The sequence below is a fragment of the Leptonychotes weddellii genome, chromosome 10 (assembly GCF_054177405.1).
Source record: "Leptonychotes weddellii isolate Sample4059 chromosome 10, ASM5417740v2, whole genome shotgun sequence".
Lineage (NCBI taxonomy): Eukaryota > Metazoa > Chordata > Mammalia > Carnivora > Phocidae > Leptonychotes > Leptonychotes weddellii.
Window position 1 is genome coordinate 86,892,106 of NC_138378.1, and position 8,411 is coordinate 86,900,516.

Genomic DNA, 8,411 nt, shown 5'->3' on the forward strand with positions numbered 1-8,411 from the left:
GCTTCTCCCGCTCCCTCTGCCCCTCCCCCAGCTTGTGCTCTCTCTTGCTCACTCTCTCAAGTAAATAAATAAAATCTTAAAGAAAAAAAAAAGAACACGTATTATTTGTTTTCATTTCATGCAATGTCCAGAAAGGTAAATCCACAGAAACAGAAATCAAGTAGGTGGTTGCCAGGGGTTGCAGGAAGGGAAAAATAGGTACAGGTTTTTGTTTTGTTTTTTTTTTGAGAAGTGAAATGTTTTGGAACTAGATAGAGGTTGTGGTTTCATAATATTATGAATGTACTAAAAGCCATTGAACTGTATACTCTAAAATGGTTAATTTTATGTTATGTGAATTTAAACTCAATAAAAATTAATTGTATAGTTCTTGGATGATGTAATAGAATTTGGTGGTAAAATAAATTTGATTATAGATATAAATATATAAAGTAAAACTATAAAAATTTTAGAAGAGAATGCTGGAGACAAATCTTTGTGACCTGGGGTTAGGCAAAGAATTCTTAGCCATGATACTGAAGGAGTGATCCATAAAAGGAAAAAGCATTGAACTTCATCAAAATTAAAAACCTTTGCTCTGTGAAAGACACAATTAAGAGAATGAAAAGATAAGCCACTGGGAAAAATTATTTGCACGTCATACATATGATAAGGGATTTATCCAGAATATATAAAGAACTGAACTCAATAAACAAACAGCCGAATTAAACTATGGGCAAAATAGGCATGTCATCAAAGAAGATATACAAATATCTAATAAGCATATGAAGATGCTGAATATTATTAGCCAATTTGGAAAAGTAAATTAAAACCACATTGAAATACCATTACATACCCATCCAGATGGCTATAACGAAAAGCACTGTAGGGATTAGGCCAACTTTCAAGGACGTCTATTACTAATATACTTTGGGAGACTGGGGAAATGACCGCTGGGTAACACAAACCTCAACGCATCTACTCTGAACTGGACTTTGGCCAGAACTCCACTTATTGCCATTTATTACCTGGCTCCTATTCTTCTATCTTTTTAAAAAGATTTTATTTATTTATTTGACACAGAGAGAGAGAGCACAGCAGGCAGAGGGAGAGGGAGAAGCAGACTCCCCGCTGAGCAGGGAGCCCGACTTGGGGCTTGATCCCAGGACCCTGAGATCATGACCTGAGCCGAAGGCAGACGCTTAACGACTGAGCCACCCAGGCGCCCCCTGCTCCTATTCTTTTAAGAAAAAAAAAAAAGAAAGAAAGAAAGGATTTTATTTTTCTTTTAATGATTTTATTTATTTATTTATTTATTTATTTATTTATTTATTTATTTATTTATATTTGAGAGAGAGAGCAAGCAGAGGGAGAGGGACAAGCAGACTCCACGTTGAGCGGGGCTCAATCCCATGACCCCGTAATCACAACCTGAGCCCAAGTCAAGAGTTGGGTGCTCAACAGACGCAGCCACTCAGGTGCCCCAAAGAGGATTTTAAAGGAATCTCTACACCCAATGTGGGGCTTGAACTCACAACCTCGAGATCAAGAGTCACACACTCCACCAACTGAGCCAGCCAAGCGCCCCTTACATGCTCCCATTCTAACAAGGGACCATGATTACACTTTGGGTCTCAGGTTATCAAAGTCAGCTGGGAGTCTGTGGCCAATTGTCCTCAAAATGTTTAGGCATTTTCCTTTTCCCAATGCCCAATTACCCAAGTAAATAACCATAAGTCCGTCTGGGAGAAGGCCAGAAGAAATCATTACCAAGTACAATTGCCGTGTGTTGCAGGGTCCTTCAATTGGAGTTCCAGCCTCTTCTTCAATCAGTGGGTTCTGGGTCTGAAAATTGTCTTTGTGTAGAAACTGGGCATGGGGATGTGACTTTTTATTGGCGCAACTGCTCTTATCTTCATCATCATCATCCTTGATTTTTTTTTTGACGGTTCAATTTGAAGAGTACCCTTGTTGGCTGGCTAACCAACTCTTTTGCCGGTGATTACGCCAAGTTCTATTAACTACCTCTGTAACTCTCCTCTGCTCTGACCCTGCTGGCTGCCCGTTCAGTCTTGCTGCTCATTGTGATCGTTGCAGCCTCCTGGCTTCGACTAGCTAAGCACCGCCACCTGTCCCCTATTGCTTTGGAGTCCTCTCTGGCCATTGCTGAGTGAGCCACCGCAGAGGAGAACAGGTCCGCAAGGGTAAATGATGGAGACCGCTTGGATACCAGGCAGCCGGGCCCCAGACACCACACTTTGACCCGGCTCCCACCACTGCCTGCCAAAGCTGTAAAATAAATGTTAAGATGACCCCTTGGAGGCCTTCAAGGGCTGAGGGCTGGGCAAGGGGCCGCCTTTCTGTTTCGTGTTGATGCACTGCCCCCATGTGGCCACCTTCTGAACTTCATCCGCGTTTGTCTCCTCCACCCCCCAACACCCGTCTGCCCTCCAACCTCACCTTGTAAAGACCCTCCAACCTCACCTTGCTGGGAAGCACACCCCCGCTGGCCTCAGAAAGCACCGTATAACCTCGAACTGGTCACTCACCCTCCTGGGCCTCAGTTCCTTCCTTTCTAAAATGGGGTGATGATAGGGGCGCCTGGGTGGCTCAGTCGTTAAGCGTCTGCCTTTGGCTCAGGTCATGATCCCAGGGTCCTGGGATCGAGCCCCGCATTGGGCTCTCTGCCCCGCGGGAAGCCTGCTTCTCCCTCTCCCACTCCCCCTGCTTGTGTTCCCTCTCTCGCTGTCTCTCTCTCTGTCAAATAAATAAATAAAACCTTTAAAAAAATAAAATAAAATGGGGTGATGATAGCAAAGTAAATGAAATGATGAAATAAAATAAAACAACTAAATTCCTGGATCAATCAGGACCCAGTAAACATCAGCTCTGGTGCTGTAATTCTCAGTTCTTTTCTCTCTAAATCAGGGGCAGCTGGAGGCTCCTGGCTGGCTGGGTTGGTGGAGAATGTGACTCTTGATCTCGGAGTCTTGAGTTCGAGCCCCATGTTGGGTATAGAGATTACTAACAAAAATTTAAGAATAATCGATCAATCAGGGGTGGCAACAGTCACCCTCACATCCGTGCTGCAGTGGGTGAGCTGTGAAGTCAGCTCCCGATGTCGGGACGCAGCTTTCAACGTGAGGCCACCCTCTTTTCAAGGTTCCTTGAGAAACGCTCCGCTAGGCTAGTTTGGTTCTTGCTGGCTTACTCAGACCAACGTTGAGTAAAAGGCATAGAAGTTGCTGAGATAATGGGAGGCCTGGCTCAGACCCCTGCTTTTGAGACTCAGGATGAGAAGTCCCTCACCAGATAATGTTCTACTGCTCTTAAAGCTGGAAGGAGCTTCGTCCCCATGGCTGGGGGCATGGAAGTGTGGGTGTTCCTCAAACCTCTCCTTCCTGCACCAGTTGTTGGAGCCTCCCAGGGGTGAAACTGCCAGGTGCCTTCCCGGACAGGATTTCTGCCCTTAAACGGCCAGCCTGGGCGAAGCTGTTAGTCCCCTCTGTCTTACAGAGCAGGAGAGCCAGGCTTGGGGATGAGGAACTGCTCCAAGCCCACATAGCCAGCCTGGGCCTGAGCTGGGATTCCAACCCAGATCTGGCTCTTCCCATGCTTGGCCCTGGGTGACTAGAGCGGTGCCTCCCTGCCTCCTTGTCAACATGGAGCCCATTCATGAAGACTGATCGCCAGCCCCGCATACTGGGAAAGGGAGCCCTGCCCCCATCCTTGCTGGAGTGATCCCTTCAACCACAAACACAAGCAGGAATGTTTCAGGAGCTGCGGCTTCCCCTTCCCAGCAATTAGCCAAGCTTGTCCATCTGAAGGACAGAAGAGGCAGCTGGAAAATCGGGCTGGTAATTGAAGAAGGCCTTGGTGAGGTGCCACAACTTAAATGTTCCTGATGGGCGAGGACCTCCAGCCTGTGGAATGCTCCAATTTTGGAGACAATGTTCAAATACAGCATAAAGGCCCCCAGTTTAATTCCCAATCTTGTGAAAGAAATGTATGTGTATCGCTGGACCAGTTTGTAAGAGTTATTAAATGGCTTTCAGTGTCCACCCAAAAAATTTCCCAAGGATGACTTTCTAAATGCTCCCAGAGAGACTTTTCTGAATTCTTGGCTCCTCTGAATTTGTCGTTGGAAAGATAAGGCAGAAATTGTGACGGGGTTAGAGAAGAACATTCAAAGAACAAATCATCTTGTGTTTTCTAGAAATGTCCTCATTTTAATTTACCGTCATATCACATATCATGCCAGATGGATTTTATTCCGTCCGATTTGAGTCAGACCACCTGGGTCAGGGGCTTGGCTTTGGCAGGGACGAGACCCGGAGAAATCTATTTTCTCTCCGCCTCTTGGTGTTAAGCCTTGCCCCGGGGCAGCCGTGTGGTGGCCGAGGGGACTGTGAGGAGCGTCCTGCAGCGGCTGGGCGGGCCGGCCACGCTTCCACAGACCGGGCTGCTCCACACACCGAGCCACGGCTTCGGGCACCATGTGACCTGCCCCGGCGGCCCAAGCCAAGTCTGCATGGCGTCAGCTCCTTGGGTCCGGAGCCCCCAGGGACGACCCGGGGCGCAGGTGGCCCGGGCGGTGAGCCTAGCGGCTCCGCGGGCGAGCCAGAGGCCTGCAGACCTCTTCGGAAGCAGGGAGAAGGCGCCAGTGCTGCGCTTGGGAGACTGGGTAGAGACATGAGCAGGCCTCCGAGCAGGCTCCTGAAAGATAGGGGGTGGGTGAGAATCAGGCCCCGGGCAGCAGCTGCCGAGGCCGCTCACCTCCTGCTGCTCTAGAAGGAATTGCAGGGCCGGCCCCCAAGCTGGGTCCGACTGCCGGGGAAGACGTGCAAAGTTGCTGCCACCAGGGCTGAGCTTGCCCCGAGACTTACTTCCATCCACTGGAAGACGGAGAGATGAAGCCTATCTCATCTCTTGGGGCGCCTGGCTGGGGAAGCGTGTGACTCTTGATCTTGGGGTCGTGAGTTTGAGCCCCATGTTGGGTGTAGAGATTACTAAAAAATAAATAAAAGTTAAAAAAAAAAAGAAATTGTTAACCTTTTTTTTTTTTTTTGAGAGAAAGCTCACATAAGGGTGCCTGGCTTGCTCTGCCCGAATGAGTTTGAGCCCCAAGTTGGGTGTAGACATTACTTAAATAAATAAGCCTTAAAAAAAAGTTCACATAGGGGCGCCTGGGTGGCTCAGTCGTTAAGCGTCTGCCTTCGGCTCAGGTCATGATCCCAGGGTCCTGGGATCAAGCCCTACATCGGGCTCCCTGCTCCGCGGGAAGCCTGCTTCTCCCTCTCCCACTCCCCCTCCCCCTGCTTGTGTTCCCTCTCGCTGTCTCTCTCTCTGTCAAATAAATAAATAAAATCTTTAAAAAAAAAAAAAAAAAAAGTTCACATAGAATTCACCATTTTAAAGTGTGTACGATTCTGTGGTTTTTAGTATATTCACAGGATTGTGCAACCATCACTGCTACCTATTCTAGAACATTCTCATCACTCCAAATAAGAAACCCTTTGCCATTAGCAGTCAGTCACTCTGCACTCTGCTCCCCCAGCCACTGGGGACCACGAATTCACTTTCAGTCTCTCTGGATTTGTCTATTCTGGTCAGTTATTTAAATGGAATCATAGATAGAGGTGCCTGGGTGGCTCAATTAAGTGTCTGACTCTCCATTTCGGCTCAGGTCATGATCTCAGGGTCATGGGATGGAGCCCCACCTCGGGCTCCGAGCTCACTGGGGAGTCTGCTTGGGATTCTCTCTCCCTCTCCCTCTGGCCCTCCCACCCTACCATGGGTACAATCTCTCTCTCTCATGCTCTCTAAAATAAATAAATCTTTTTAAAAAACAAAAAAAAAAAAAATAAAGGGCATCATATAATAGGTGGCCTCTCGTGTCTGGCTTCTTTCCCTCGGCATACTGTTTCCAAGGCCCTTCCAAGCTGTAGCATGGATCAGTGCTCCACTCCTCTCCATGGCCACGTGGTATCCCATTGTGTGGCTACAGCGTGTTTGGTTTGTCCCTCCATCACTTGAAGGGCATTTGGGTCATTTCCACTCTTTGGCTATTATGAGTAATGCTGCTGTGAACATTCATGTAGGAATTTTTGTATGAACAAATTTTTTTAAGTGTCTTGGGAGCATACCTAGGAGTGGAATTGCTGGGTCGTACGGTGACTCCATGCTTAATGTTTTGAGGAAGAGCCAGACTCTTTTCCACAGTGGCTGAGTATTTTATAATGTACTTTTAAAATCATAAAACCACTCTTAACAGAGCCTGGTCCATAATATTCATTCTTTCATCCCTCAGATAGCTGTGGAATACCTACTAGGTACTAAACATTGTTGTGGGTACAGAGGTGAAAAATAGAGAGCTGGCGTCCCTGTGTGTGCGTGTGCGTGCATATATATGTGTACGGCTGTGTGATTGTATGTACGTGTATGTGTGTGTGCATCTACGTGTCTGTTACTATGTGTGTGTGCAGGTGGGTCTATGTGTATGTTACTGCGTGCGTGTGTCTATCCGTCTGTATGTGTGCATGTACCTGTGTGTGTGTGTGTGTGTCCACATGTGTCTGTGTGCACGTGTGCGTGTGTGTATGCTGGGGAGGTGACGCTGATAGAATTATCGGGAAACAGTCAAACGGGAAAGGGGCTGGGGAATTCTGGGTGGGCATGGGATGGCTGTTTTTACTTGGATGGTCAGGAAGGCCTCCCCGACAAAGGGAAGGAGGCGAGGGAACGTGGCCCTTCCAAGAAAAGGCAGCTGCGAAGGCCAGAGTCCCAAAGCTGTGGTGTGCCCGAGGAGCAGCAGGGTGGCCAGTGAGACCAGCGGGGAGGGGACAAAGAGCAGCAGGGGCCGAGCGGAGCAGAGAGGCAGCAAGCCCATCCTGCAGGGCCTCAGGCCAGGGTGGGAACTCAGGCTTCCCTCAGAGACACGTGGGCGCCATCGCAGGGAATGAGTTTCGTGAGGATCTTCCCAGGTTCTGGCGAGGTCGTCCAGCTGCTGTGTTGAGAGGGGGCGGGGAGAGATTGGGATGTGGGCTGGGACACCGTGGCCATGACCCTGGTGGCAGATGACAGTCGCCCGGGCCACGGGCGGCCCTGGAGGTGGTGGAAAGGGGCCGGTTCCTGGACAAGTTGTGGAAAGAGAGCCAACTGGATTTGTTGATTAAATGGATGTTAAGTTCAAGGAAAAAGAAAAGTAGAAAATGAACCCAGTAGATTCTGGCCTAAGCAACTGCAAGCACAGAAAGCTGTGTTCTCTACAGGGGCGTCTTTGCTTTGTTCACAGCAGAACCCCGCGTGCCGAGGACAGTGCATGGCACTTAGTGGGCTTGACCACCTGAGTAAATGGAAAGGTGGCAGGGTCCTCAGGAAGGCCTTTATCCGTGTTTATTCTGTGACACCTGTGGTCGCCAGACCTAGGATGATACCTCCCTCCCCACTGATCTCAAACTCTACCGGGAAAGAATTATGGGTTTCTGTGATTTTTACTAGGTCACTGATTCTCATGGAAATTTTTGCCAGAATCTCTTACAAGGGTTTGAAGTAGGGCAGGCTAATTGAATCAATGTATTGCCTTTACCCAGATGCATGCATTCTGTCTTCTGAAATTTGGTCCCATGAGAATCTTTTTTTTTTTTTAATTAATTAATTTATTTATTCATGAGAGACAGAGAGAGAGGCAGAGGGAGAAGCAGGCTCCCAAGGAGCAGGGAGCCCGATGCGGGACTCGATCCCAGGACCCTGAGATCATGACCTGAGCCGAAGGCAGACGCTTAACCATCTGAGCCACCCAGGCGCCCGGTCCCATGAGAATCTTGTGCCTGTTCTCTGCCTTCTGACCCACTACCTACCATTTACTGAACGTTTACTTTTTACCCAGCACTACATCAACACATTACTTTTTTAAAGATTTTATTTATTTATTTTAGAAAGAAAGTGGGGTGGGGTGCCTGGGTGGCTCAGTCGTTAAGTGTCTTCCTTCGGCTCAGGTCATGATCCCCGGGTCCTGGGATCGAGCCCGGCTTCGGGCTCCCTGCTCAGTGGGAAGCCTGCTTCTCCCTCTCCCACTCCCCCTGCTTGTGTTCCCTCTCTCGCTGTGTCTCTCTTTGTCAAATAAATAAATAAAATCTTAAAAAAGAAAGAAAGTGGGGGCAGGCAGAGGGAGAGAGATAATCCCTAAGTAGACACCCCCTGAGTGCAGAGTCTGATGTGGGACTTGATCCCAGGACCTGAGCCAAAATCAAGTCGGATGCTCAACCGACTAAGCCACGCAGGCATCCCTCAAGACATTATTTAATACTATTATTAGCCTTACTTAATAGTGAGGAAATAGGCACACTTTTGTTTTCATTTTATTTTATTATGTTATGTTAATCACCATACATCACATCATTAGTTTTTTTTTTTTTTTCCAATTTTTTTTT